The sequence below is a fragment of the Pleurodeles waltl genome, chromosome 1_2 (assembly GCF_031143425.1).
Source record: "Pleurodeles waltl isolate 20211129_DDA chromosome 1_2, aPleWal1.hap1.20221129, whole genome shotgun sequence".
Classification (NCBI taxonomy): domain Eukaryota; kingdom Metazoa; phylum Chordata; class Amphibia; order Caudata; family Salamandridae; genus Pleurodeles; species Pleurodeles waltl.
In genome coordinates this window covers 31,256,881-31,264,497 of record NC_090437.1, presented here as the reverse complement: position 1 = coordinate 31,264,497, position 7,617 = coordinate 31,256,881, and positions in this window count along the sequence as shown.

Genomic DNA, 7,617 nt, shown 5'->3' with positions numbered 1-7,617 from the left:
TAGAATGTTGCTGTACAATTCACTTAAAAAAAAACATTTGGAGAAGAACGTCTTGAAATCGATGTGCAGGTACAGATGGTTTATATGTCACTTTTGGCTTAATGTTACACTTCCAAATCAATCACTTCTAAAATGCCTTCTGCAGGCAACAATAGTTTTTAGATAATCTATGGAGCTAAACTGCTTAAAAGCAGCCTCCAAACATAGCAATTGCCATTTTGTCTGGAGGTGGTAGGGCCTGATATATTCCATTAAAGGCACCGAAGTTGGCTATGGAGCAATGCTGCTTTAAAATGACCTTCAAACACAGCAATTGTAATTTTTGCTGAAGGTGGTGGGGCCTGTTATATTCAATTTGATGCTCTGAAAATGACGTCTACATTGCAGCAATGTGTTGTTTGAGGTAGTTTAGCAGCAATTATACTATTTTCTTAAGCTGCTAAGTTTACATAGGAAGCACTGATCCATAATGATCTCTTTTTGTTTTGTGTGGTTCAAATTTCTATGACGATGGTGCTAGTATGGTGTGCACAAGCTCAAAAATAGTCTGAAATTTGAGTGCATTTGCCAAGTTACTTGCCCCAAATCCCTCCCCATCTAGCTCTGACAAAATCCCTCACCTTGCTGTCAGTTACTGTGTCTCCTTCAGTGTCTGTTAGACCTGTCAGCTTCAGGGTGGTCTTACCCCAAATGGTTTGCCTGCTTGGCCTCACTCTTGCTGTTTTTTTTTGTTGATCTGTTTTTGCTGGCCTTAGGACTCTGGGGACTTTACCAAGGCTAAACAGTGCTAAAATGTATGTGCTTACTCCCGTTAAACATGGTAACATTCGTGTATCTACAACTGGCATATTTAATTTACGTATACGTCCCTAGTAAAGTGTACTATATGTGCCCAGGGCCTGTATATTAAATGCTACTAGTGGGCCTGCTAAACTGAATGTGCCACCCACTTAAGCAGCCCTTCAAACATGTCTCAGGCCTGCCACATCAGAGACTGTGTGTACAGCTTGACTGTCATTTTGGCTTGCCATTTAAAACTCTTTGCCAAAACTCAAATGCCCTTTTCACTACACATAAGTCACCCCTTAGGTAGGCCCTAATTAACCCACAGGGCAGGCTGCTGTGTAATTAAAAGGTACAACATACACCTTTACGTTGTACATGTCTTGGTAGTGAAAAACTCACAAATTATTTTTTCACTACTCTGAGGCCTACCCTTCTCATAAGTTAACATTGAGGATTTCTTATTACATTTACTAAAGTTCAATTCCTGATTGAGAATTAGTAGACCTCTCATGTTTAGTACCTAAGGCATTGTAATGCTACATCGTCTTTAATGGTAAAGTCAGATTTACTACTACCACTTTGAAAATGCCACTTTTAGAAAGCTGCCATTTTCTTGCACTTTGTCCTGTGTACCTGCAGTCTGTCTTCAATACATGTCTAGGCTGAAGTGACAGCTAGTTTCCTGCATTATCTCTAGAAAGCCTCACACAAGCAAAGGGTAGGTATGACTGAGGTGGCATCTGCATGTTTATGGGTCATCCTGGCCAGGATGGAAAGGAGGAACGGATATTTACACCTGAATGGAGAGTTTCCTCCTACCACACAAAGGACTGCTTAGCTCCCTGTAGTTAGCCTGGAGCCTGGCAAGAAGGGAGGATCTCTGTGCACTTCAATGACCCTTTTCTGAGGTCATCCCCACTTCAAATTCACAACTAGGTGTAAGACCTGGATTTCTGAATCTACTAAACCAGTACACTTCTGGACCTGTGGATTCTCTGCCAGGAAAAAGGACTGCTGTGCTGCTACAAGGATGGCTACTCTGCTGGACTGTTGAGGGCTCCACAGAACCCGCAGAGTATTTAACAGCTTACAATGCAATGGTGTGCACTAGTACATACTAGTGGGCATGCAGCACTTATTGTGCATCCACTAAAGAATGCCATGAAAACATGTCATAGTCCTTCACTGGCAGCCTGTGTGTGCAGTTTTAAGCTGCCAATTTGACTTGACAAAATAACCCCTTTGCCAAGCTTAAAGACCCCCCTATGGTAAGCCTAAACTGCCCCTTTAGACTGGTTCATTGTATTTAAAAAGTTGAACATGTACCTTTAAGTTTTACATGTTCTGGTAGTGAAAACCTCACCAATTACTTTTTCAGTGCTGAGGCCTACATCTCCCATAGGATAGATTTGGGTTACTTTATTACATTTACTAAGTGCTAATGTTTGATTGAGAGCAAGTAGAAAAGTCCTATTTGGTGTCTGAGAATTTGTAATTTAAAATCATCTTTAATTGTAAAGTTGGATTTTAAGTTACAATTCTGAAAACGCAAATTAGAAAGTTGGCAATTCTGTCCCCAAACTATTGGGATGCATGTAGATTGTTTCTGGATATCATGACAAGGTGTGAGTGGCAGTTAGCCTCTGTATATTTCTATCTGTCTGCCTTATAATGGAGGGACTGAATGTGCCTGAATGGTCTATCTCAAGCAGGGTGAGGATAGAGTTGTGCACAGCCCGACTTGCACTTTATTTGTCCGTTGCCTGCTCTCACACAAAGGACTTCACACTAGCCTATTGTACATGGAGACAGACTGGGGCCATGGCAGGGAGGAAATTCCACACACATCTAGAAGAAGAAACCTCTAGAAACTTAACTTATCCACTTCAAAGTGGGTACAGTGTATAAAAAGGAGACCCTTGCACCCACTCTTCAGATCACTTCTGAACCTGCAGAAGACTTTAAAGGGCTGCTCTGTTGCAATAAAGATTGCTCTGCTGCCCTACTGCCGTGCTGCTTTGCTGCTCTGTTGCCCTACTGACTGAGTAAGAAGGAATGCCCTGGTCCCAATCAGAAACAGCTCAAAGCAACGCAAATCCTAACTGCACAAATGCCAACTTCATCATAACTGATGCAGAATGATGCAAGCGCTGCAAATCCTTGTTGCACAGCTCATGGAAATCAACGCAGAGCAACACAAAGCATCACATAACAGCACCACTCTGATGGTGCACCTAGGACATGAGGTACCAGACTTAACTTGGGCCTGTGTCTGGCATGCAATCCTTCACAGTCGGCCTGAACTTGTGACATTGTTCTGAACCAGTGTGACCAGACAACCTCAGTTGGCACTTTGCACCTTTTGGTGGTGCTTTAATCTAAATCTTGCATATCTCCAGTTCTACTGATTGGATTTTTGTCTGTATGGTCTGAAATAACTTGCACTCTATTTTTCTAAATTTGCGTGAGATTTTTCTAGTGTTTCATATGATTACTGTTTGTGCACTGCATGAATACTTTACACATTGCTTTTAAGTTAAACCTCATTGCTTTTGTGCCAAGCTATAAGAGGGCTAAGCACAGGTTAATATAGTGATTTTTGTGGTTCACCCTGATGGGGATTTTGACTGTTGCTCAAGAAGAGCTCCTTAGCCAATAACCCAGTTTCACAGGGTGGTTACTGTTAAGATCATGGTTCCAATTGGAAATCAGAAATACCTTTATTGTGTTGCAAATTACTTTGGCGCAGTTTGTGTTGCTAATTACTTTGGCACAGTTTGATTAAGTGCGACCTTTTTTTACTAGTTTGCATAAGGACATTTTTGCAGTGATCTGTAAAGTGGGGGGCGAGAAAAAGTGCAGTCCCAAAATATGTTTTCCCCACTCATTTTTCCAAAGGAACTTTAGCACAGCTACAGCCCAAATCACTGAACGGACTTACACTAAATTTGGCAGAAATCTAGATATTTTCCCTGAAAGAGTGATTTTAGGTAGTTATAGTTAGGACCTATTTTCCATAGAAAAAGTTTTTTTGACTTGCCTACATCTTCCAAAAAGGTGCTCTTTAGAATCTTGTTGGGCATGAAAAGTTTTGGGGTGATCTGTCAAGCGGGAGCTGAGAAAACCAGGGGGGCATTTAAAAAAGTGCTTTTCTCATGTTAATCCCATAGGCCCTCATTACAATCCTGGTGGTCCAAGACCACCAGGGCTGTTTTGACGGAAGCACCGCCAACAGGCTGGCGGTGCTTCCTGGGGTATTACGACCGCGGCGGAAGCGCCGCGGTTGCAACGCCGGGGCCGGCGGTTTTCTGCCACAATGGCCCCGGCAGTTGTAATCCTCCAGGGCAGCGCTGCTTGCAGCGCTGCCCAGGGGATTACGAGTCCTCCTCCCGCCAGCCTTTTTCTGGCGGTTTGAACCACCAGGAAAAGGCTGGCGGAAAGAGGCAGTGCAGGGGCCCCCTGACAGGGCTCTATGGAGCTTTTCACTGTCTGCATAGCAGACAGTGAAAAGCGCGACGGGTGCAACTGCACCCGTCGCACAGCCGCAACACCGCCGGCTCCATTTGGAGTCGGCTCCTGTGTTGCAGCCGAGATCCAGGTTTCCGCCGGCCGGCCCAGCGGGGATCTCCAAATGGCCGCAGCGTGAGTGCGGCTGTATTGGCGGCCGCCCGGCGGTCCGATCTTGGAGGGCGGCTTCGTAATGAGGGCCATAGACATTTTACACATTCCTTCATCTTGACCCGCTGAATGGAATTACACCAAATTCGGAAGGAAGCTAGATCTTGGTACATAGATTGTGCTTTTCTTTATTTTGTGTAAATCTGTTTCTGTGGTTTAGGGGAAATTATGGGAAATCCAAATTCGCAAATACAGCCAATCTTGTGCAGAGATCTAATTGGTTGCCAACACTACAACCAGTAAGAGGTGGCAGCAATTTTGAGATGCAGCTTCAGCTGAGTCTAAAAAAATAACACAAAAAGAGGGCAGGGCACCTTTACCCTACCCCCCTAGTTTTAGTTCAGGGGTCCCTCAGTGACCCTCCCCCCCGCCAGGCTAAAAAGCATTTTTTACAAAGAATTGCAGTGAAAATCGCGACTATTCAGATATTTCACCTTGCTTTGTTTATAAAAAAGCAAATGTGGTCTCCTCGGTTTCCTTTTCATTTAGCACCCAGGTGGGTCAGGTCCCAGGGGCATTTATAAAATATAGGTGCAAGGGCCACCCCCCTAGGGCTTATTAAAGCCGCAGAGACCACCACCTCACCCAGGACACATGTATCATAATATGCATGGGCAGTGCAGTCCCCCAGCCCCCAGGGGACCGCCAGCTCCCCAGGACTAATCCTTGTAAAAGTTCGTGGGGGGCCTGTGCAGCGCCCTGCACCACAGAACCACCACCTTCCCTGGGCAATCAACTATTAAATATGCTGGGAGCTGCGTGTCAACCCTGCACCCTGGAGACTGCCACCTCTCTGAAGCAGTCAATATAGTTAATGGGGGAGCTTCTGGGCCCCACAAAGCCTCCACGCAGACCCGGGGACCGCCACTACAATCAATATAGTACATGGGGAGGCGTGCAGCTCCCCTCATCCCGGGGACCACCACCTCCCCAGGGCTGAATCAACTTAATGAAGGGGGTCCACCATGGATCCCAGGACCAGGGATCGCCACTTCCCTGGGGCTAAAATCAAATGATGGAGAAGAGCCGTGCAGACCCCCTCATGCAGCAATAGAGGGCCCTGGGGACTGCCACCCCAAAGTGCTGTTTCCTGCAATCTCCTGACTTGTCCACCCTTGGGATGCAGCTGTTAGCTTTTACTTGGCAGGAGCTGAAAGCTCTCACTAAGCATAAGCAAACATAAGTCTGCTTACAGCAAGTGGGAGCTGTCAAATAGCTCCTGCTTGCTGATAGCAGAGTATTCATCTATTTCCCTGCACGCAAACGTGTGTGCAGGGAAAGAGATGAAAATTTTACTCCTGCAAGCAGGGAGCTGCTATTTAGAGCAGCTCCTATCTCCTGTGTCTCCTTGGGACCAGAGAAGCCTTGATGCTCACCCCACAGTCCCCAAAACATTGAAAGAAAATTAATGGTGGAACTGCCCATCCGCTGGGGCCAGGCCATGTCTCCTGGATAACCCCCAGGGCACCCAGTGTGCAATGAGGCTGCAGGGGGAGTCTAAAGGCCACCGCAGTCCCAGCAGGCTCCCTGCTGTAGCTGGCATTGGTATTGCATGCAGGGAGCTGCTAAACATGAGCTCTCTGTGTGCAAGAGAAATTGTTTCCCTGTCCCCACATCTACGGGCAGGGAAAGAGATGAATCCTCTGTTTCCAGTGGGTGGAAGCATTTTGACAGCTCTCCACTGCTGGAAGCGAAGTGTTTGCACTGATTTGGTAGGAGGTGTCAAAACTGCTGCTAAGTCAGAGCAAACAGCTATACCCTGGGGCCCCCAGGATATAACAGCAGGCAAGGCCCTGTAGCAAACCCCCAGGGTTGGGTGGTTATAGGGGTTGGCCGCAGGGCCTCCCCGCTCGGGGTTGGGTGGTTATAGGGATTGACTACACTGCCTGGATGCAGGCCTGGGCCTGAAGTCAACCGCTGCCGAAGGCCATGCGAGGTGGTGGTTAGATTAACATATAGGGGGTCATTCTGACCTCGGCCTTAAAAGGCGCTTACCGCCGGTCAGAACACCGCCAGAACACCGCAGCGGCCGCGGTAAACCGCCACAGTCATTCTGACCCGCAACTTGCAAACCGCCAAAAACCCGACATCCACAAAAGTCCGCCACACCAAAGGTCAGCGAAAAAATGGCGATGACCAAACCTCCACCGTCACGCCAACAGAAATACGCCCATTCCATTCCGACCCACAAATCCCCGCAGCGGTCTTTCAAACGCGGTATTCCATTGGCGGTACACACCGCCGCGGTCAAAATACACACACACATAGAAAACTAAGCCACATTGGTCAGTTTGAAACACACACACCTGATACACATACTAACACCACTCCCACACACCCAACACAATATAAAACACACACCCACATCACCCACAAACCCCTACGACCTGAAATTATTGACGAAGGCTAGAGAGAGAGCACAGAATAGACAATCCCACAACACAGAGGCACACAACACCATCACCCACACAGAATCCACGCACCAAACACCACACACCACCACACGCACCACACTCATCACCACAAACGCCACCCCACACCTCATCCACACCACCCCATGGCACCCCAAAGACACCCCAGGTTCACTGACGCAGAACTCAGGGTCATGGTGGAGTCCGTGTAGAGCCCCAGCTCTTCGGGGCACAGGTGCAGCACACCACAATTGCCAGGAAGATGGAGCTATGGCAAAGGATAGTGGACAGGGTCAACGCGGTGGGACAGCATCCACGCAATCGGGATGACATAAGGAAGCGCTGGAACGACCTACGGGGGAAGGTGCGTTCCATGGTATCAAGGCACAACATTGCGGTGCAGAAGACTGGTGGCGGACCCCCACCTACTCCCCCAGAATTTACAGCATGGGAGGAGGAAGTCTTGCACATCCTGCATCCTGAGGGCCTCGCAGGAGTAGGCGGAGGAATGGACTCTGGTAAGTCAAATCTTCACTACTGCTTCCCACCCCCACCCCACCTGCATGCCAAATCATACCCCCACCCTCACCCCCACCCCCATCACACCAACTCCTTGCAAATGGCTCACCATCACAACCCACCCATCCCAACACCAAGCCCTGCATGCGACCATAAAGCATGCCCACTGCACACACACATCACCCCCACAAGCCACCTTCACAAAAGCACCCACAAGGGAATG